This window comes from Haliaeetus leucocephalus, unplaced genomic scaffold, assembly GCF_000737465.1.
Source record: "Haliaeetus leucocephalus isolate CR32 unplaced genomic scaffold, Haliaeetus_leucocephalus-4.0 Scaffold973, whole genome shotgun sequence".
Classification (NCBI taxonomy): Eukaryota; Metazoa; Chordata; class Aves; order Accipitriformes; family Accipitridae; genus Haliaeetus; species Haliaeetus leucocephalus.
In genome coordinates, this window is record NW_010973409.1 from 3936637 (window position 1) to 3961282 (window position 24646).

Consider the following 24646-nt stretch of genomic DNA (forward strand, 5'->3'; position numbering starts at 1 on the left):
GGCTTTATGATCACCTAAGTGCTAGTAAGATAAGACAGGAGTGTTGTTCTGGTACCAAAAGGGAGGAAGAATACCTGCAGAATTTATTGATGTTGTTATGGAGATTTGTACTGAAACAATAGTTTTGTGTAGAGTGTCTTTAACAGAGTTCAGGATAGCATAGCCATTATGGAGAAAAGTCTTAAATAGCTGCTGAGGATCTGAGACATTTCTGTAAGGAGTGAAAGAGGGCAGAGATGATGTGATTTTGATCTCTAGAGTAGAGGAGAAGGCCAAGAAAGCAGATTAGCTGAGGGAAGCACCTGGAAAAGGCAAGGTCATGCAGGCAGGGCATCTGGACAAACACAGAAACAAACAGCTCTTCAGGAGACTGTACTGTTGGTAATGAACATCCCTAGAAAACCAAGCACTGTGCGGTATGATGAGGACAGAACGCCAGTTAGAGACCACTGAACTATCACATCTGTCCTGCAGCATTTTACGCCCTAGGAAAGGCAGAATTTACCTTCATGATTTATAACCTATTGACACTAATATATGAACAGTCAGAACTTCAGGCACGTTCTGCTACAGCTCTGTTGCGGTTTTACATTTTGTTGTTTATATTCAATTAATAAACAATTTTTATTGTGAAAAACATGGTAAAACCATCTCTCTGAAATGCAGCTTCCTCCTAATAACATAAATTCCTAATAACTTTTTTACGCAAAGACAGAGCATTCATTTTCTTTCTTACACTACGGAATCATTTTTCCTGCCTTCTACCCTCTAGATTTCAACTGGGAGCATATCATGCAGCTCTGACCAAGATTCACTTGCCATCTGGGCTACCTTTTAGAAACACCCTTTTTCATTGTATCATCCATAAAAGCTCTTTACCTTTGCCCCCCAATCCATTAGGGAGATCTCAGATATAACTGCACAGATGATGAGCAAAACACAGCAGATATGTATGACAGAAACAGCTATTGCTCACAAGCATCCAGGCTTGTCACCTCTAGTTTACTTTCAGTCTTACACATTCCACATTACTTCAGTCTTACAAGTAACTAGTTCTCTTCCATTGGAGTAAGCAGAGCTGAGTTTCCAAAGAGTCTGGCCTAAACGACCTCACTGCTCTCTTCTTCCATGTTAATACATGGTATTTAGCCAGGCTGTGAAGTGCCCTGGGGAAGACCAAGACCTCATTTCTCTTGTTGGCCTCAGAAGTTCATGGAGCAGACTGATGAATGGTGTTAGTGTTCAAGCAAAACTGAAATCTCAAGCAGGTGGCTGTTGCCTCTGTGAGATCGGCTATGTGAATTCACCTATCAGAACAAAACTAGTTAGCTGCATATCAACAGGAATTGAAGTGGTGAATTTCTAGATGGCAACGACCAAACTTAGCACAAAGTTAAGAAACAGCTCTCACGTTGATAGAGTAGCACTGAAAATCATTTCAAATGAAGACATTTTTCCCAGGAGATTTTGTTTTAAGTTATTTTACCATGGACAGTCACAGCTTTAGAATGTTAATTTGACCAACAAACCCTTTCTAGCTGATCAAGCCTCAAAGTATTGATGACTGATGAAGCTGGTCTAGGAAAACTTTTGGAAAATACACTTGTTGATTCTTACCTCTCATGGAGTTCCTTCTTGTTCTGATAACCATTTCCTAGTTCATAAAACACAATGCAACTGCGTAACAGTGAAGAACAGGAACTGATTTACTGCCTTAATGATGGTCAACATTGGGAGGTACGTTGGAATGGTATTGCTTTGCAAAACATTGAGATTATTAGTTGAGTACCATGCTAAAGTCTTCGGTTTCATCCCAAGTCTCAGAACTTCAGTTGAGCACCATGCTGCTGAGTGGAAAAGGCTTTCATTTGGTATAGGCTTTCTTGAAAGTTGGTGTATAGTAATCTGCTGATTTTGAAGAAATCTGTGTGGTAAGAAAAAACAAAGTCTTTTACAGACATCTGGTGTATTACCTGTGTCACTGAATGTCTTAACACAAATTACTTATCTTATGCTCCTTTTGTATTTTGTATTTTGCCATGCACCTGAAATACATATGTATGCATGTAACTTTTAAAGTAAAATTACTCTTCTGAATTTTAAATGAACATGTGGTAACTGTCTGCTTGCTTTTTAGAAAAACTAGTGCATAGGTTTACTGTCATGAATTGTCAGAAGATTAGCACCTTTGAGTAAAAAATAGATAAAACTGAGAGGAAAATAATTTGAAATTGTAACCTTGCATATTTGCGCATTACAGCTGACTTTGCTAGTTGTAATCCTTTAGTTGTGTGTCTGATTAAGACCAGCATGGCTGGAATTATGAATTCAAGAACAAGTATTTTCCTTACAGAGTCCATAATGCAAGAATTGTTTGGGGCTTTTTGTTGGTTTTGTTTGTCCGTTTGTTTTCAAAACTTCAAAATAAAAAAGCCTAATAAATGTAGTAATCTCCTTGTGGCAAAACTTGAAAATAGAAAAAAGCTAAACGACTAAACTCTTTCAGATTGTTTGACCTATTTAGGAAACTAAGAACTGCAACCTTTTGGACTTAATTCTATCAGTATTTGATATCTATAAAGGAGTGTGCTTATTATTACCAATAAATATGAAACATCTATGAACTAGAATGTTGAACAGAAACCAAAGAATTACGGATTCAGTTCACTGTCAGTTGACACATGATTTGAACCTTAAAGTAAATCTCCCACCATTGGCAACTGCCAGGGCTTTTCAGGATCATGAGGTAGAAATCACTGTTTGCTTTCCTGTTGTAAATGACAGGATTCACACATTCATGACACAGTCTAACTGAGAGGAAAACAAAGTTAACATCTGAGACTATGTGAAATGAAATAATGTTGTGATTTGTGCCAGATGGGTCCCTGAAGTAATTGCAATGTCAGTGCTTCCTAAGTAGGGTAACGATAGGGACCTAATTCTGGTCAGTCCAGAGAAATCTATTTTGATGAACTTTCTTTCAACTCTATTTAGCTCAGACATATGTTGAAAGATAACCTAACGGGATGTTACTGCAATCTGTTTGTATTTCCCCGAGTTATTGAATACGCTACTGCCATAATTATACCAATGATGGTCTGTACAAGTACTGAGACAAAAAGGCTAAAGGCCATTATTTTTCTACTTAGTGTGAAGCCTAAAGAAATAATCTCTGTGAGCTTGGTATTGTGGTTTGTGATGAGCAAAGCGGTCTTGACTTGGGAATCTTTGTTGAATTTAATTTTTTACCCATTAACAGAAACTTCTGATCATGGATTTGGGTATTGAGGGGGGAACAAAAAGGAAACAACATAAACAATTAAACAAGTCAACTCCTTTCCTTCCCCTTCCCCACGCTCAGCTTAATCTGAACGCCTATCCTAACCCCTTCCTAGTCTTGGCTTCCCTTATTTTCACTACAGGTTAGGTTCAGTGTGCCCCAGCTCCTTCAGTGAGGTGAAGTGCGGGAGATGGGTTCGTGTGCCATAATGGCATATTTGTGCCCTTTCTTTTAGTGTTTTTCCTGCCATTCTCTTTCTTAACGTCCCTGCTCTAGAGTGACACCCACAGGTGAAAATCCCCTTGGGGGTGTCCCTTCCCTGGTGTGGGTTCCCCACAGCTGCAGTCCCCATGGGCCGCCCGTGGCCGCAGTCTCTCAGGGGTGACCCTGCTCCTGGGTGGGTCACCCCTGGCCGCAGTCCTTCAGGATGCCTCCATTTGGCATGGAGTACCTCCTGCCCGGAGCGTGTCTTCAGCTGCGTTTCCAGTGCTGTGCCTCCCACCTCTCGTGGCTGCCACTGGCTCTCTTAAACCTGCCTGAGCTTTTGGGGAGCAGTGGGCTGTTTTTGCTAGTTTCAGAGCTGGCTGGAACTGGCTATGACTGGCTCAGGGCTGCCTCCCACCTAGGGCACTGCTGCAGCCCCCTGCTACCGAAACCCTGCCGCTGGTGCCCCATACGCAGCTGTAGTGCAAATTTTTCCAATCTTGTTTTAAAATTTTATGCCGCAAAAAGCGGTGCACAGACAGACTTGAATCTGCGGTGCTGAATTTTGTAAGGGTTTGGAGGAATTGGTTAACTTCAAGGAAGGGCTGTTTGATGAATAGCAGATAAAGAAACAAGACTTTGTAAACAATTGTTTCTAAATCTTGGTTGTGTTCTTGTGTTTCATTGATATTGGACTCATCTTTCACCTTAAATAACAAGAGGCAGCTGTATTTCCTCATGGACTCCGTCAAGATTACTTCTAAGAGGTAAACAGCATGCTCATTTACTTTAAGCTGCAGCATGCTTCATACCCTTATTCTTCCTTTGCTGCGTTTTAATATATTATTCTCCATATTGCTGAAACAGTCATTTCGCTCACTGGGATGAAATAATTTTTCAGTGAGCAGAGGCAACAGAAAGCCTGAGCGCCCGGGAGCGGGTGCTCTCTTGCGTGTGCGCTCACACCCCCAGCAGCTGACGGTCACGTCAGCTGTAGTCTGGGATTTCAGCAAGGGTATGTGTCCCGTTTGCTGACTCTGGATACACAGCTCTTCCTTTGTTTCCCACCCAGATCTTGACAGATGTATCACAGCCGTGTCATTTAAAGTGCTCAGGACTCAACTAGCTGATGCTGGGTTTTTTAGTGTATCTTTGTGAGCTCAGTAGTGTTGATTCAAGTTGCTATCTGAAGGCTGAGAAGTGGAATGCCCTCTTGGTTAACACTTCACGCAAGTTTAAAAAGCTTTTTGAGTTTGTTCGCTAAGCGGTCGTATTCTAAAACTTATCTTCACTTTCGTTTTGGGTTTGTGTGGCGGGGTTTTGGTGGCAGGGGAGAGGCTGCAGGGGTGGCTCCTGTGAGAAGCTGCTGGAAGCTTCCCCGGCTCCAAGTCGGACCCGCCTCTGGCCCGGGCCGAGCCCATCAGCAACGGTGGTAGCGCCTCTCGGAGAACAGGTTTAAGAAGGGGAACCTGCAGCAGAAAGGGGAGTGGGATGCGAGAGAAACCCTTGTGCAGACAGCAAGGGCAGTGAGGAAGGAGGGGGAGGAGGGGATGCCCTGCAGCCCGTGGTGAGGCGGCAGGCTGTCCCCCCCCCGCCTGTGGAGGGGAGCGGGGGAGCAGATGCCCACCTGCAGCCCGCGGAGGACCCCACGCTGGAGCAGGGGGGTGCCCCCCAAGATGGCTGTGACTCCGTGGGAAAGCCTGTGCTGGAGCAGTCTGTGACTGAAGGACTGCAGCCCGTGGGAAGGACCCACGTTGGAGAAGTTCATGAAGGTCTGCAACCCTGTGGGAGGGACCCCACGGCGGAGCAGAGGAAGAGTGAGGAGTCCTCCCCCTGAGGAGGAGGGAGCGGCAGAGACAAGGTGTGATGAACTGACCCCAACCCCCATTCCCTGTCCCCCCGTGCCGCTGAGGGGAGGAGGTAGAGAAAATCGGCAGTGGAATTGAGCTGGGAAGGAAGGGGGTTGGGGGGGGAAGGGGTTTTAAGATTTGGTTTTACTTCTCATTATCCTTGTTTTGATTTGATTGGTAGTAAATTAAATTGATTTTGTTTTTTTCCCCAAGCTGAGTCTGTCTTTTTTTCGTGACCATAAGTGGTGAGTGATCCCTCCCTGTCCTTGTCTTGCCCTATGAGCGTTTCTTTATATTTTCTTCTCCTCATCCCACAGGGGCTGGGGGGGGGAGGAGTGAATGAGTGGCTTTGTGGTGCTTTAAAGAGGAAAACTGGGATTTGCTAGGATTTGAATGTCTGTTTGGATCCCACATACTGAGTCGAATGCTTATAGACTGCAGGTCTTCTGACCGACATATCCTATTCATCTGAAAGGAGCAGCCTATTATATAAATTGTCCAAGGCCTATTTTATTCAAAATGAGCTATCATTCTGGCTTTACATAAGCTGAAGAAAATATCTTTTTGCAAAGCTGACTGAAAGTCAGTAGACCAAATTGTGTAAAAAGAGTTTGGTATTTCAATTTAAAATTATATCGAGGATGGAGGAGAAAAGGAGAGACCTTTTTGTGCTGAAAGTTATGATTAGCACAAAAATAATTCTAGCACAATGGTCTCCCTTTGGAAAATGGTGTTTCATTAAAATCAGCCTTCAGCTGAGTCTATCAGAGCTGTCAGTCACAAGAAGAGGCCATTAGGCATGAAACTCTACAGAAAGATTGTAGGTGCACAGCCTGTCTGAGTATATCTTCCATGCAATAAATACCACCACACTTTTTGATTTGAGAAATACGAGAATAGTTTATTTAGTTGGAAATGCTGAAGCAATGAATTTCTGAGTTAAGATTCTTGTGGGGTGGGAAGTGTGCTACTTTATTCTGAATCCTGTGAAGAGCTTAGATATTATAATTTTTCTACCTTGTAACTTATCTGTAGCGTTGTTGAGTTTGGTTTTGGATGTGATATATACGTGTGACATTGGACATTGTATAGTATTTATGTGTTTTGGAGAATCTATGACTTGGCAAGACATTTGCTCTGATGAGGTTAGGAGGTTAGCTGAGAAACCCCAAGAGTTTCTCAGCAATGAAACAGTGGGGTCATCTTCATGAAAATAATTATAAAGAACTGCCAAAACACTAGTATCTATTATTGAAGTAGTATATATCCCAAGGTGATACTTTAAAAAGAGAAATATCTTTCATATTTGTAATATTTTTGACATTAATTGAAGGACTTCATAGCACTAATTGAAAATGCCAGAAATCTAAATGATAGTATTAATGTACAATAATTATTTTTGCTGTTTTACTACTATTTCTAAATTGCTGGCTATTGTAATCATACCTTTCTGAATGAAATGTTACTGAAATTGCAAGTCCTATATAGAGGCAGAAAAAAAATACTAGCTCAGAATATTTTTGTTGTCTGGGATGAATGCTTGACATCCAGCATTTTTTGGTATATACAAATAGATGGCAATTGCCACTTACCCATCCGATTTTACGTGATGTGCTATCAAACTTGTTCTGGCTGCATGTAGCATAACTTCCACAGAATGTGATGATACCTTTTGGATTTAGCTTTGAGGGCTTTTGTATCAGTTACATTTTCTGATTTATTTTAGTACACATATTCAAGCCATGAGAAAGCTAAGGCTCTCAAACTTATCTATATGTGATCTGAAGAGACATAACTCACCAGTCTAAGGATGGCCTTCAGCAAACAAAGGCTCTTTCTTCAAAAGAGTGATGTGACCAGTATATGTACTCTGGTTACAAGAAAGAAGCAATCCAGTATGAGTAGTTGTTCTCTGTCAGTTTTTGTTTTTTTTTTCTTTTCCCAGATATTGTTATATGCTGTATTGCACACAAAATATATCATAGGCTACTTGGTCTTCTACTAAGATTGTTTCTTAAAAGAAGTTTCCCAACTTCATTTCCTCGCTTTCCCTCACTTTTATTTCCATCAGTCTTCAGTCAGCTTCCTGTTCCCTAACATCTGCAAACTCATCCTAAGATGAAAACTGTTTTTGGACTAACAGCCGTAAGATGTCTCTGCATCTGCAGTCTTGCATGGACTTCTTGGTTTTTGACAATTATATATGTGCAAATTTCAGCATATGGTATGCTTTATCCAGTGCACTGAGTGCTATTGGAGTGGGCAAAATCAAATAGTACTATATAAACCAGAATAAACTTACACAGGCAATGAGTAATGGACAAAATAACTGAGAAAAGGAACACTTTCTTACAAAAAAAAAAAAAAAAAAAAAAGCCTCCCTGATTTCATAGTCTTGATCTTCAAGAGAAACTGCAAAAAAACTTTAAAAATGAATGTCAGTGCTAAGAGTAGACTCTCATTAGATACTAAGTGCAATGGAGACATTGGTTTTATGGCAGATTATAATTTTTCCTGAGTAGCACCTCCTAACTCCCAGCTGTTCTCTAGGTGCTAAGTATTTATTCCTCATGCTTGGGAAACATGAGTTATTGCTCCTAGCCCTGCCAAAAGTTTTTTCTGCGCTCTAGCTCCCCTTTTCTAAAGATTGTCTAATTGTTCTGGAACAAAGATATAAACCAAGTGTTTTCAAATTTTCACTTAGCTTGATGTTTGCTCTATTTTTCAAGTCTGATAAAGGCTTTGAGTGTCAAAAAGCTTTTGTTTCCTTCAATATCTCTTTATCTGCTGATGTAAGAAAAAGATAGTATCTGCAAATGCTACTTCAGCTGTTCCTAACACACTCTTATTGCTTGTCCTTGTCTCACCTGGTCAGTAGTTGGAGGTTGTAAAGGTTTTTGAAGGTTGTAAAGACAGATGAGTTAGGGAGAGATTGATTTCATCCACCCTTGACACAGTTAGAGCTTCAGTATGTGGGTCAAACTAGCCAACTAGGCTTCTTCTGCAGTAGAGGGAAATAGGCAAGAACAAAAGATAATTATGTTCTTTCATTACTTAGCCTATTGTAGGAAAAGAGGAACAAAATGGGGGAAGAAAAACAAAGCTTTAACCCTGTCAAAACCCACCTAGTTCCTATTCCCACTTTTCCCTTCAAAAATGACTGGTTCTGGAGCAGTGTTTATGCCCGGATCTCCCTGTTACAGTCAGGACCTGATGGCTTAACAAAACCAAAATGGAGGGAAGGTCCACTGATTTCTATGATAATGTTCAGGTGAGTAAATTTAAGTATTGGAAAGAGGTGACTAGAGAACTAATTACTCTCAGGGATTTAGGATTAGGATGCTGATATTTGATAATCTGTACACAGAACAAAATGCCATTAAAATAGCAATTTTACTGTCTGAATTAGTTGCACGTTGTATCTGACTCTTTAATACTCTGTTACAGTGGACTTCATATACCACTATTGTTTGCTTTATGTGGCTGACATACAATTTTGAGTGAAAAATGGTGCACTTAACCTCCCATTATTAATCTTTTGAGACTTTTGTATGCTTTCCAAAACTGAATTACGTTTGAATTTCTGTAGTGGAGTGTTTTAACTAACCTTTTCTTGGTCTGACATTTAAATGTAGCAGTTCTCTTTTTCTCTCTCTTTTTAAAAAAGACCACAACTTTTGATACTAACATTAAAATGAAGTTCAAAGAACTTTTACACAACTTGTAATATATTTTGTATTATTGTGATAGACAGATTTTTTCAAATACCGTACTCCAAGGTATCTCCAGTTTCTAAACTTGATTAAATGAGCTAAAGCTCTGTTTTAATAGGTTTCAAAGAGAGACCTGTTCAATACTCCCTGCATATGATGTTTTTATCTGGAACTTCAGGAAGACACTTGTGGAGATTAAAATTTGGATAAATTAATTTTCAAAGGGAAAGAAAGAATATACTAAAATACATGTGTTAAGATTTACTAATGGTTGCTGAACTTTATATACTGTGTATTAACATCCGTTTGCAAATGCTGTGCATTTAAGCTGTGCTTTGTTGTGGAAAAAAATGTGCCTGTTGTCCTGATTATTGTTGGAACGTACTTTCTTGTAATAACAAAGGAAAAACTAAAGATGTGGTAGATAAGTGCTGTCATGGAAGGAGAGAAAGACAGGCAAGCACTAAATTGAACTAAATATTATGTACTTTTGGAAATGTTGCAGAGATTTGAGATATTTTAGTTATAAATTATTCAATTTTTAGGCTTGCTTTCCTAATAATGCAAGTTCATCCACAGAGCAGTAGTAAGAGGCAGTACCAATTATAAGTATTTTTAGCGAATAAGTATTAGAAGTTCTAAGAGTGCCATAAAACTATTATACCTTTTCTAAACATTATATCTGAGCTACATATAATTACTAAATTGTTTTTAATACCTTTAAGTTCATACACTTTTCAAGTATAGAAATTAAATGTTTTGGCCTCCAAACTCACATCCCATTTGTGTATGCACTGTGCAATTTGTACATAGGATGGACCTGATTAATGGTATAAGTTGATCTGCAAATTTAGTCCCAAACAGAAATCTGTATAATTTAGAGAGAAAGTTGCAAATTTTCTTGTAACCTTGGTAAGAGGTAGAAAAGATTTAACTGATAAATTTGTGTATATGCTGTTAGCTCATAACTTTTTGGAAACTTCGGAGCTTTAATCTGCCAGAGCTATTGTATTTGGAAGTTGACAGAATGCAAGATCAAAAATTCTATTTCCTGTGACTCTACGATTTAATATAGGGTTATTAACACTGTCTGTGTTCAGCATATTTTTTTCTCTGATTTACAGTAATGTATTATTTTGTACTTGCATATTTGTCTTGGAAAACTGTTGGTTTTCATTTTATATCTGATTTGGGAGATAGGAACATCTTGTCACAAAAATGCTTGTTTATCTACTTCTCTTATATGCCAGTGTAATAGGTGTTACAGTTTGAATTACTGCTATTTTATAGAAATTCTTGGGAGGGAAGGATTTATATCTTATGGTCTCATATTCACTTTTTCACTGAAATAAAAAATAAATGGTTTAGAAAAGTAAATGCTTTAGATGGTCTATTACTAGTCATAATATTTAGATTAAATGAACTAGAAAATAATCATGCTTGAGAGGCAGTGTCCATAGACAGCATAGTGTATCATTCTTTGAAACTGTCCTTCCATTTATGTTTGTCATTTATTCACCTCCCCCAGGAAGGTCAAGCAAGATGAACTATCTTTGAGTTGGTAAACACACTGAGAAGGTAAACGCACAGTGCCTCTCTGTTCAACATAGCTGAGTTTAATTTTATTAAAATTCCACACCCAGCATAAAAGCATTTCATGGTTGGCCATGGATTTGTTTTGAAATTCAGTTAGTTCTGCAGTGACTAAGGATGCACTCAAAGATCCACAGGTAAGATTTTGCATGTGTATTCCTCGGCAGTTGGTTAGCAAAGTGAAGATAACCTAGTCCATCGGGACAACTTCAAGGCCCGTGAAACTTATGGTTAAAGGCCAAGCCATTTTTTGGGCTCCACAAGTTGTCGCTTTCATTATCTCTTTGTGAGCAGGGGTTTTGTTCATTACATTTGTAAATTAGTATTGTCTCCCTCCGTCCTGTGAAAATAATAATTGCAAATAGCTGTATAATGATAGGATGTTAATAAATGATTAGAGAAATGATTTTCTGATCGACTGATTGCAGAAAATTAATTAAAGATGACTTGTCGGCACTGAAGTCAAGAAAAGTCAAATGATCTCTGTAGCCTTTTGATTGTGAGTGACTGAGCAGTGAAAAGTAACCAGATATAAAGATCACTGAAGTCAAAAGAAAAGTTTCCTTTGTATAATGGGCTTTGGATGAGCGCTAAATAGAGAAACCCGGAAGTAATATAGTACTTGCTCACCTCTCTTGAAATGTTTTCCAAGTCAATTAGCAGGGCAACTTGTGCTGCCCCCAGTTCCAGTGTTGTGTGATGTTCTGTTGTACTCTATTTTCTATTTGCATTTTGTTAGCATTTGTGGGAGGCACAAAAATGGAAACATTTAGATAAGCACTCAAATCCATTTCACAGTTTAGATTAATTACACTCACTTATGTAACGTGGCCTTGAATTAATAAGCCAGGCTTTATTTGGGCTATTAAATCAGAGGCTTTCTTATAAAACACTTGCAAGTTTTAAAAGTTTTTTTCAAATGATGTGCAAGCTGGACGACTAATGAAGGTTGCTAATGTCCCTGTGGCAATACTATGGGCTGCAGAAGAGGAGAGAGAGATTTTCATTTCATGTTCATGCACAGAGAAAATTGCATACCTGCCACATTTCTACTGTAGGTAGTTGTGGACCAAATGTTTACATACAGGCTCACACACACACATGCAGAGTGTTGCCTCTCTGTGGCACATGGCCCACCATGAGTGTGTGACATGAACATCTCACGCTGCTTATTTTCTGTTGGCATAGCACTACTCTGGTCTCACCACATTCCATGTTATTTCAAAGGGATAAAGAGGTTTGCCTGGTGCCATTTCATTTATCATAACTGATAATTTAATCTCTTCATTTTCTCTTTGAACAGTGAATGTTTTTCCCGATTTTATTTTTATATACAAAGATTTCAGAGCATGTTCTTTCTCTTCTGTATTTTGTTCTCATTCTGTCTCTCATCTCAGACCGGTTTAACCGGCAGCCTGCTGCAGTATAGTGATGCTGCACCATAGGTTTCTAGCTGATGCTAGCTGAGATCTTTGGAAAGTTGCAGCTCTCTGAGGCTGTCACGTAGCTCTTTGTGCTACTGTGGCCCGTAGGCTTTTGCTTCTGGATGAGCTCCCTGTGTGTGTTGATGCCAGTGGGCACACGGACATCCTCTGCTACTTGGTGTCTGTTAGTGTGTGAGAGCGTACTCTACCAGAAGGTTTTGGCAGTACCATCACTCGTCAGATTGCATGAATGTATCGATGCCATTTGGGTGTGACAGTTACTTTGGGAAGAAGAAAATAATAACATCTTTCCTTCTCAAATGCTTTTTTAAAATTAATAACAACTTAATAAACTTTATTTCATTCATTAGCTTGAAAACAACCAAACAAATTTCAGTAAACTTGTAGTGAAGCAGATAAACAATAAAATCTAACCATTCTCTTGGGTAATGCAAGGTGAGACCTTCACTCTCCAATTAAAACTTTAAGCTCTGTGAACAAGGCTACACTTGCAATCATGCCCAGGTGATATGGGAATCTTTAATTTACCCAAGACTTGCAGATTTCAGTGATCTTAAGAAAACATGATGAAAAATAGATTTTAAGTAAATATTAAATATTGCAGAACTTGTGGTGGAGTCAGAACTTTCATAATTCACAGCAGTTCCGTTTCCCTTGAATGGACAGACTGATGTCTACTGTATCTTTATTTTAGAGTGTGGGTTTTTTTTGTTTGTTTTTGTTTTGTGGTTTTGGTGTTTGTTTTGTGGTGGGGTTTTTTTGTTTGTGTTTTTTTTTTTTTTAGTTTGAGTTAATTGAATACAATAAAAAGGAATGGGGATTCTTTATGACTTATTTTTAGTCACATACAGTTAATTTTATTTTGTGCCCAATTTGACGTTTCCCTTTTCTCTTAGCATTGTTGAAGCTCATTGATAAATGGTCAGATTCAAACCTGAACTGAAGCTGGTAGATGAACAAGGGGTAGCTGCAGTTTATTCTCCCTCTGAAGTCATTTGAGCCTTTCTTCTTCCTTACTGTCTCTTCTCTCAGCCCACTGGGCTTTGGGATGAATTATTACTTCACTGTGTGACAGTCTGGGGCTAATCACACGAAGAGACTACTTGAGCTTTCTCAGTCATGAACATTGTAGTTTCAAGCTGAGTGACACTTAAGACACAATTTGAAGTTTTTTCAGTGCCAGAAAATGGTAGGTAGGTAGGTTTATTTACAATTATGCTGGTGATAAACAGGGATATGTGGACATAGAGAAGTACTACTATAACTTCTGTTGGGAGGCTTAGGAGATAAATCCTTAGGCAGATTTTGTAGTATGAGAAAATACTAATAAAACCTTAATTAGGTGTGGAGTCCGCTGTTACTCCTGTAAACACACAAATAAAGCCATATTTCTATTCCGTAGTGTATCTGTGATAATAACATATGGCCTCCAAGCTTTTAAGATTTTTTTTCTGGAAACATTTAGGCATCATTAATACTCAGCCCTTCTGGTAGGGAATAAAACAGCATTTAGGAGCATTCCTTTACCCATTGCCTTTTCTCTCTGTCTCAGCATGTAGGCATGTTGTTGGTCCAGGTGGGATGAAAAATGAGCCAGAGCTATTTAGAATGTTTCAAATGCTGGGCATCCACCCTATTATGCATTTTTCCTAAGATAAAATGTCACTTGCAATTCAGAAGGTTTTATGATATTGTGATACACGGTAAATGTATGAGTTTGCGAGTTACCCCAGTGCAGTGATCTTGATGTATCAATATGATTCTTTAGTATTAAACAGAGTCTGCATTTTGGAATCCTGATGCATCTGAACACATGTGTATCTGTACCTAGAGGAAAAGATACATTGTTTGAATGTGTGCAATTTTATATCTTTCACTTGCAAGTAGTATGCTTTAGAAGAAATATTTTTCCTTAGAAACGCTTTGCTTGCACAGATAATTAAGGGAAAAAAAGCATAACTATTTTCTGTATCTTATTTTTTTGTCTAAAAAAGGGCTTCTTTAATCTCTGATTTTATGGCTGCAGAAACTGTGGAAGAATTTATACTTGTTCTCAGACATTCTTTTGTATTTGAGAGTCTCATTTGCTAGGCTTAACTTCACCCTGGGGAAGGGGTGTGGGTCTTGAGGGCAATTACTGCCTATGCAGGTGCATTTGGGGTCCTGGCAGTCAGACCAGTAAGAGCAGACAATAGTTGACATCAGTCTGCAACATTTCATTCAGTGGAAACTCCAATTAGATCTCTCTCTTCTATCCAGGTATTAATTTTCTTGTTAAATTATACTAAAAATAAAACAAACATTTGTTTTGATAATTCAGTTCTTGTGGTGTAGCTGAAATTTTATGTAGGGGAGCAATCTGGATCTAAGGTACGTGGCAAAATTTGGTTGTGCAGCATATTGTTTGGCAGAGTGAAAATTCTGTTGCGGCAGCTTTATTTATTTATTTTTAATTGTAGGCTTTTAATTAAAGAAGCAAAATGAGAATAAAGCCAGACATTAATGCTGTTACCTATTTTGATATAGAGTCCTATTTTGTGTTCCCCATTCATTGTCAGGCTTTGAGTTGTTCAAGGTTTTTCTGTTGACAATACCTGACTGCACCCTAGATACTAACAGGAGTAAACTGGAAGCTTTTGGAAGAAAACAGTAGGGGTTTCTGCAACATAGGAAGTTTTGGAAACAGTTTGGGAGTGTTAGAATAAGCCTATTAGCTGGATGTTTCTGCAGAAATAATAGGCAGTTAAAGTTAACAGTGCTGACATTTACATTGTTATCTTTAGGTGTTAGACTTTATAAGATACTGAAATGGCTGAAGCAATTTATGCCACGTTGCAGGCTGTCCCAAAGTTCTGAAGACTGCGTTGCCCTGTGTTGCAGTGGTTTTGCTTCCAAGCATGGGGGTTAGAAACCTAGCTCTGCTTTTCTAGGAAATAAATAAATGAATGAATAAAAAGGCAGCAGAGCAGTGAGGACTGGGTAGCAAAGCAAAATCCAGCTCTGAAGGAGTGATGAGAATGATTATGGGAATGACACCTGATTGTGTTTCTCTGAATGAAGTGAATTTCAGAGGGCAGGTCGTGCAAAGAGTTAATGCTGTTTTAATCAACTTTTTTTTTCTTCTTTGTGTCACCTGCACCTCTTCATTAAATATTTAGGAAAATGATTTGAGGTTGTGTGGCCCATCAGAAATGTACCCTGGGGCTTGTAGGGGTGTGCCCTGTAAGCTCCAGCAGGTATCCAGACTGGGTGTTTGAACTGTTGTTAAGTTTAACAACTTTTGTTTATTAGAGGAGAAAAATAAGGCCACATCTTCTCCCCACAGGTGTGTTGCTCTCTCCATTGGCAAGGAGAGAGTGGGGAAAAACAATGGTATCTTCCTTAAAAAATGTGGTGTTCAAGATTACCAGGCTGAAGCTCTACAAAGTTCAAATTGCTATCAAGAGGCATGTTGATTGTCTTCTATTCTCCTATTGAAATGTTCTTGTGGTAGCATAAAATAACATAAACCAAGGCTCCTGAAAGACTTTAAAATGTGTAGTAGTAATTGTTTAAACTCTGAAAAAACAGGGGGAGAGTACAGCAAAAGCTTGCTTTTTATAGCACAGTTGGATACCAAGGCTTTACTTTTAGAAGCCTGCTCTTGTCTTTCAAGTTATTCATAAAGTTAAGGTACTTGCACAGCTGTGAAATAATTTTGAGGTGTATTTATTTAAAATCTTCTCTAAGGAGTAGCCTCCTGAGGTGGGAAACTTGTTTTCTTGAGAGCCCCAATGGGATACCAGCCATCCAGTGTTCCTTGAGCATCCTTCATCTCAACACAGTGCAGGCTGTATAATACACTGAAGTCTGTTCAACAGCAAAAAAAAAAGACACAGTTTTAAATGGGAACCACATTTGGGCTACTTTACACAGCGGGGGCAGCTGTTTTAAGGATGCTGAAGTTCACAGTTTTTAACAGGACATCTGGGAGGCACTGCATCAAAGCCAGGCCAAGTACATTAAGCGTTTGGGGAAGTATCAGTAAGTGTCTAACCTGCTGTGGACCCTCTTAGAGAGTACAACATGTTTTCTGCTCTGCGGCACTAAGTGGAGATGTCCTTGTGTTTTAGGAGTTCAGATACTGAAATTCTATTTGACTGTTGTATAATAGCACAAGATGGAGAAATCTTGCATTTGCTGCTTCCCGTGAACTCTTTTAATGCCTCCAGTCAATTTGAGTTGCAATATCTCACCAACTGTTCCACTTTGCTTCAGAATTGTTATGTGCAGCACTCCCACAGCATTTTGCTTTAGGAGTGAAACAGATGCAGGCAAATTTTGGAAGCCAAAATGCAAAAGCTGCTACAGCCTGGTTATATACCATAGCAATATTTCTGATAATAACCATATTTGAAGAGTTCCAGATTTGTATCCCTGTGTAACAGTGTATTTTCTATGACACATACATTAATTACACATACGCATTCTTGTTCTTCACTAGTGGGTGATGAGCTATTTATTCTGTCCTAGTAGTAAAGACTTATGTATTTTGGTACAGAAAACTGGATTTTTTTCCTTGAGTCACTGCTCAGGCTATGTATAGCTAGCTATAGATTTTGATATCACATATGTAACATTCAAAAACTGATAGACACCATTTGGATGGCACTGTGCCCTTTTCTCTCTCCTTCCCCCCCCACCCCCCATCCCCCAGCAGGCTTCCAAACTTCTGTTTCTCTTTCAAAAGCAAAATGTAATAATTTGGTGTCTAGAGAAACACCCAAAGACTATATAGAGGTTTGCTTTTCTGGTAATTTGACAGTGATCTTGACTGAAATGTTTCATTTTCTTCATGTGTAAAATTGTGCATGAAACATAATTCCCAACCTTGTATATTATAGCATTTGCAAGTGTCCTGGTTTCAGCTGGGATAGAGTTAATTTTCTTCCTAGCAGCTGGTATAGTGTTATGTTTTGGGTTCAATATGAGAAGAATGTTGATAACACACTGATGTTTTCAGTTGTTGCTAAGTAGTGTTTAGACTAAGTCAAGGATTTTTCAGCTTCTCATGCCCAGCCAGCAAGAAGGCTGGAGGGGCACAAGAAGTTGGGAGGGGACACAGCCAGGGCAGCTGACCCAAACTGGCCAACGGGGTATTCCATACCATGTGATGTCATGTCCAGTATATAAACTGGGGGGAGTTGGCCTGGTGGGGGGGCTCAGGAAGTAACTGGGCATCAGTTGGTGAGTGGTAAGCAATTGCACTCTGCACCACTTGTTTTGTATATTCCAATTCTTTTATTATTATTATTGCCATTTAATTATTGTTATTATCACCGTTATTAGTTTCTTCCTTTCTGTTCTATTAAACTGCTCTTATCTCAACCCATGAGTTTTACCTTTTTCCTTCTGATTCTCTCCCCCATCCCACTGGGTGGGGGGGAAGTGAGTGAGTGGCTGCGTGGTGCTTAGTTGCTGGCTGGGGTTAAACCACAACAGCAAGTCAACAGATTTGTGTTCAGTTATTGATGTTATTGTCACAGTTGAATACAAATATCGTGACTTTTGTTCTGGTATTAGCTGAACACTTCCTAGTGATTTTTTTGTTTGGTTTTTTTTTTTTGGTCATTCAAGATGGAAAGGATTGTACCACCCCATGTAATATAGTCTAGTCAAGATATATTTTATAAAAAATTTCATGGTAATGCTTTGAGCCATTCAGAAACAAATGCACTTAACGACAGTATGGGAAAATTCATCCCATTTTAATGGTTGTGGGTTTTCCTAGCATAAAGAGAGAAGAAAGAATAGAGAGAAATTGGAAAAGGGTGTAATGGCACAGATTTTAATGTTGATGGTAACTGAAGGACAAGTTGGAGGACTAGCATTTGTTTTCTTGGATAGCTCAGCTCTTTAAGTGGGACCTAAATGGATTTGTTTGGATCTCTGGCAGGAGAGATACAGCAGTTGGGAATGGCTAATGTATTTTATCCAATACCTGATGCAGGGAATGATAAAGCTGGTTGAAATATATTTGCAGGCTGTAGGCAGAGAAGAATTAATTAAGATTTTGAATTCTCATCTGAGTGAGAGTTTATACCTTGAAATTTATAGCATGGTTAAAGTTAACTATAATTTTCTTTGAAAAATCATGTGACAAGCAGGAAACCATTAGAGTATGCTTACTTGGAAGCATTTAAGAAACAAAAAGCCAAAGTCTTTGTTTATAGTTTTCAGAACATTGATAGAATAAAAATACTGAAGAAATACAGAGGTTTAAGGTAGACAGATACTGACTTCTCAAGTTTAAATTAAAAAACCCCTCAAAACCAACTAGGCATACACAGTCTAGCCCTGCATTGGGATCACTCTGGATAGAATTTATTTTAAGTTTGTTATTGATAAATCTAACTTGTAAACCAGTTTGAAGTAATTCCTGGTGACTGTGATGGCTCTTTAATTATGAGGGCACAGCTAATCAACTGAAAGCTGTCCTCTTGCTGAGTTCTGCCAAGAAATTGTCTTGACACTAGCAGATGCTTTTTTCCGCCTTTTTATTTTTTTAAATATATATTTTAAGCCACTGAAAACCTTATGAACCATCTTCTGTGGAACACATTTGGTGTTGGTACGATGGCGTGAGTGACTTGTTTACACCAATACCGGTAAAACAGTCGGCAGCTGTTGGAATGGAATTTTGTAGTAGTAGGTCATCTTACAAAAGAGGGTATTAGCTAGCTGGAGGAGCAGTGAGAGAACAGTCTTTATTGAGCACAAATGTATCAGGCCTGCTTTGTTAAATACAGCATGTATTTTCAAAGATTTATTGTATAATTACCTTGATTAGATGAGAAAAAAAGTGCCTGGAACTAATCAAAGAGCTACAATTCTTTGGTTTTACTAATCGTTATTTTTCCCCTTGTGAAATGCAGGTGCTTCGTTTGAGTGTGAGCATGGTAGTGCTTATCTTCCACAAGCTTTGATTAATATCTAATACTTTGCATGATGGAAGGAGCTAATCAGATGTTCAGTTTGCTAATCAGCTTCTCAATTTGATTAGTAATATACTAATCACTTAAGAAAATCAAATGTGACATACGTTTAAGGTTTTTGACTTAAAGTTACAACAATTTTTGAGGGTGGGGAGGTAGAATGATCTGCTTACTACTACTAGTTTGATGCAGCGTTAAGCCTGAGGCAGCTGCAGCCTCTCCAAGAGTACCAGGGAGGAGAAAAAGCTCAGAAGCAGATGCTGCAGCACTTGCTGTTACAGGCTGCACTTGAACTTGTGTCCCTGGTGCCTGCTGCTTTTCCTAGTCAAGAGCTCCTTTACCTAGTCAAGAGTGAAAGTGAGAAAGCAATGTCCCCACTGCTCAGCTGATTACTTCTGTTCTCACTCTTGGGATTTCAGTGGAATTTCTCTTTTGTAGGCTTTTTTTTTTTTTTATTTTAAACATATCCTGACTATGGAAAATCTTATTTTTAGTATTTAGTTTTGCTTCATTATGGGTGTCACTGAGAAGGTGGCAATATGTGAAATATTGTCACTGGTGGTGCAGGGCTTTTTCTTTGCATTGTTTACAGGCACTGCTACTTGAAACAATGGGACTGTTTCTCTTGTCTTCACAGCCTTTACTGGCCATCTTGTGTTTCCTTTTTCTGTTGATTGTAAAATGCTGTCTCCTAATGAAGTTGTCAAAACTTGCTTCCTTTGTTGTTTTTTCTCTTCTGGTTTGTCTTTTTCCTGATGAGAAGTGGACAGTGCTTTGCCACTGCTTTTGTTGTACATAAGTTGTTTCATTTATGTTTGCTCATTTGCTAATGCTCGAGGGGCGTTACTGAGCCTGGACTCTATTAAAATGGATGGCAAGAGGAGATGTACTTGGGCCCTTGTAAACATATTAAAAATTAGAGTTACCTCTTATATGCAGCTTTATTCATTAGTAAGGCTTTCTGTGTGTTACAAATCTGTAGAGATATCTCTGCTAGGCCATGATGCTCTGTGTTTAAATCCAGAAAGGGAAATAAACTAGGGAGTAAGCTATGCTGTCTATATGCTTCCGATTTATAATGTATACATTAATGAAACCGAAGTCAGGTGAGATGTCTGCTGAGGACATAAGAGAGCAAGCTGCATGCCTTTGTCAGAGAACTTGTTAAAATAGGGAATTTAATGGACTTCATTACATGAATTGATTTTTGGTTCAACTTTAAAAACTTAAAATAGCATTTTAATTATTATTTAAGCAATGTTTAATTTCCACTTAAATAATTTTGTGCCTTCAGCTCTTAGATGGCTCCATCTCTTCACCTGTCCATTGCCTGGCAATATTTGCAGTGGTGACTGGCTGAATATTGGTCCAAATAAGAATAAGGCATTCGTAGTTGGAGGCTGGAGGCATAATTGGGATGGCAACAATATCCAGGCCTGTGAATGTGTTCCCTTTGTATATCTTCATATAATGAGTAAGAGAATGGATGTATCCCCATCTGCTTCAAGTACATTTATTATCAGTAGCAGCAACAAATGTGCTTTTAATCTGTATTTGACTAAAACTCAACACATGCTGACCACGTATTTATCAAAATAGGAAAAGCCTGGGAGCTGAATGATTGTGATTATTGGTCTTTTTATGCCACCTTCTAAAAGCCAGTATGAGTTTGGCCTGTGGATAATGGAAAAACGTCATTTTAAAGTGGAGGAACATCAATTCTGAAGTAGTGATAGTCTTCAGCTGCCTCTGCGTAAAGTAGTTCAAGTTAGATATTACAGTTTGCAGACCTTCTCTAAGGAGTGGGCATGCAGAATACAATGGTACACTTTAATATTTGGTGATCATTGAACAGCCCTCAGTTTTTTCCTACCTTTTGATAGTATGTGTCTAGAAGGGTGAGTCTAAATCTTACCCTGAACTGAGATGCAAGAAGTCTGGGAGAATTTGTATTTCATTCTCTGTTTTAGTGTCAGGTGACCCTCCTAAGTTGAATAGGGCAGAGGTAGAAAGGCATGACAGAGCTATTAATGAAATTTCCAGAAGGAACCTGATCTTGTTCTGCTCTGTAACTGAGGAAGACTTTGTTAAGATGGTGTTCAGATTCGTGAACTTTGATTATTTTTTGCCTCATTGTCCTTAAAGGATTACATTCTTACATTAGAGCAAAGTTTGGATGCTTTGGTTTTATGACAGCTAGGCCAAAGGGTTTTTGGGATCAGTCTGTGTCAAGACAAACCTATGGAAAGAGGGGAGGGAGACTCTGGCTAAGCCAAGGCTGCATCAAGGGCTGGCTGAGTGGTGTTTCGCTTGCGGAGAAAGTATATTGCCAAGCACTGAAAGCAAACACCCCTTTGCTATGAATCTATAAGAGGATATTCTTCTGGGAGTATTTGTTTGACTTCATGAGTATTTATTCTGCAATGTGTTTTGAATGCATTGTTACAATATCTCCATCTTATATACCACCATTAACAAAAAAAAACCCACAGAGGATGGCATCAGTTAAGACAGAGACAGGGGAGTGTGTGGCTTTATATATGCTCAATTAGCCTTAGAAACTACTAATTTATGGCCACATTGTGGCACTAATACTCACAGAAGGAGTAGGATATTGTGGAAAGATTCTGCCCAAATGGCTGAGGCTGCAGGCATTTTCTCCTTGGAAGGAAAGATGTGGAGAGGATATTCCTGGTGTGATTTGGTAGTGCCTGCAGTGTGGCAAGTCCTGTACCTTTTAACCGCAGTATTGCTAACCATGAAAAACAAACAGTCCTGTGGTTTCAGTCCTGATATTTCTTCAGCCTATTCTGCCTGTCAGTAGGATTATAGGGTGTGGACGCTTCTTGTATCTTTCCAAAGAGCGTAACAGCTGGGATTCAGACTTGTGCAGTCTCTTGTTACTCTTTCATTGGTGTTTCTGGGGAAAAAAAAAAAAAAATTAAAAAACCCGACAACCCTTAACACCAGATCTGGGCATGTGTCACGTGGCTCTCTGGCAAGCACTCTTAAAAGAGTATTCTGCTTTGTGGCATTTCCCGCACAGTAAATATGCACAGTTGCCTACTGGTGCTTAAATAGTATGTGATAATTAATTTTCCCATAGAAATAGGAATGTCGTAGCAACCTTCTTAATAAAGGGATAGCTTTTAATAATATTAATATACTCCTGGTTATCTAGAATAAGATATTTCCTATGGTGTCATGCTGAAAGAAATGTGAGACTTTCACTAGGTTGTAAATAAATCTGCCTGCTCCTTCTAAAGAGCCAGAGACTGTGATAATGGCATTCAAAATGATGCTGACATCAGCCCAGTGGTTCTTGCCACCACTGAAAGAGCAAATAGTTGCCATTTAATTCCAATGCAGCGAGCTAGCCTGGAGCTAAATAATACATTTTTGTTAGTAATTATTTAACACAATCCCAAACTGCAAAATAAATTTACATATGACTTGTCCCTTGTTGAGTATCTTACTTAGAGGGTATATGGGAACACAGGAAGGAAAATGACTCCAAGAGGATGGTCTGTTAGCATTATTTCAACTGTTAACGTTATCAGAAGCCTTTAAATAAAAATGAAATCTAAATAAGTTACCGGTTTTAAACATTAAGGATTCCTGCATGCAATATTTAACAATATTCCATCAAAGATATTACCTTTTTATGTGAAAAGGAATGTATGAATACGAAAACACTTTCCTGGGTCCTTTAGTATGGAACTTCTGTGGTTGTTTTTATTAATGCTCAAATAATTGAACATACATGGTGAAGGCTGTGTGAAATTCCTCCTCTTCTCATTCAGTAAATTGAAAAAAAATCAATTACTTACTTATAAATCTTTGTGGATCGATTTTTACATAGCTTTAAAATGCAGCGTTCGTTGTGTTGAACTGAAGGTAAGATACGGCGAAGTTTTGTTTGTAGGCGGTGACGTGAGCCCTGCTCTTTGTGCTTAGCTGTAATCTTTGAACCTGTGTGCTTCTGAATGAGCTGGACATGACCGGCAGGGCTCCTAGGGGCTATGAGAAACCTGGCCTTATTGGGACACCCTCCCTCCTCATCTGTCCCTTTCTGGGCTGTTGAGAGCACTCCAGCCACCTTATCGTCCAGTGGAAACATGCTGGAGGGCTGTTATGCAGTGTGGCTCCAGCAAATCCTGAAAATTACTGTACTGATGAGTGAAGGATAACGTTTATCTTTAACAAACTCCCTCAGTGGAAAGCTCTGGTCCTAATTTACACCGTATTGCTCTCTTTTATTTTGTTTTTACATCTCTGTGGTTTGGTTCCTCTGAGCTGGCACTGGTCGCACCAGAATCACAGAGCTTCTTCTGTTGTCCCAGTATCACAGTCCTGCATTGTCAAACATTGATGCCACAGTATGTATTAAATGGGATAGTACAAGGTCACTTTTTTGGGCACCCTTCTTGGACACAGGGTGTTTTACTGGCTGACAAGCATCTGTCCTATGAGGGAAGTCTGGGAGCTGGGACTGTTCAGCCTGGAGAAGAGAAGGCTCAAGGAGGATCTTACCAACGTGTAAAGATACCTAAGGGGTGTGAAGAAGATGGAGCCAGGCTCTTTTCAGTGGTACCCAGTGACAGGACAAGAGGCGAAAGGCACACATTGAAACACAGGAGGTTCCCTTTGAACATCAGGAAACACTTTTTTGCTGTGAGGGTGGCCAAGCACTGGCTCAGGTTGCACAGGGTGGTTGTGGAGTCTCCATCCTTGGAGGTATTCAAAAGCCACCTGGACATGGTCCTGGGCAACTGGTTGTAGGGGGCCCTGCCTGAGCAGGGGGATTGGACCAGACGGCCTCCAGAGGCCCCTGCCAACCCTGAGCCATTCTGTGATTCGGTGAAATCCTCGATCTTGTGTGTTACGGCTTTTGCTTTATAATCATTTTTCATTTGTGTTTGACTTCCAGGCAAAAAAGAGAAGAAAAAAAAAAGCAGCATTAAAACAAACCTAGCAGCCCTCGTATAAAGAGATGGATTGAGAAAGAAGGGAAACACAGTCCTTAGATCTACAGCTCCAGCTAGCCCATAGTCCTCCGAGGGCAGGGAAGGAGTTAAAGCCAGGGCTCCCAAATCAGCTCATGGCCTGGTTTGTCTGATCTAGGCGTACCCAGCAGTCACTGGGTGGTACTGGGGAGGCTGCACAGGAACCTCGGAGCGGGAATACGCACTGCCTGATTGGGACCGAGAACTGCTGAAGCTGCTGCCCTTCCTGGGCATGTCGACTGACTGTAGATAAACCGGGGGACTAATTATGTTTTTGTAGAGAGGAGGAACAGAAAAAAAAAAAAAGGCTGAGATGGTTCATCAGTGAAGAAAGATATACATGGAAAAATCTGCTAAAAATGCACCTCTCTTTCTGATACTTCAGGTTTCAGTGATTACTGGTGTTTGCAGGCTGGGATAGAAGCAGCAGGATGCTGCATGCTCAGATAAGTCCTCTCAGACTAATAGATAGGTAGCGGGGGCTCTTATTGATTTGTAAAGTGCATCTTCGACAGAGCTGCTTGAAAGTCTGGGAGTTTATTACCCAGCCCAGTCTAAAGCTGCAGCAGTTTGTGCCTGAA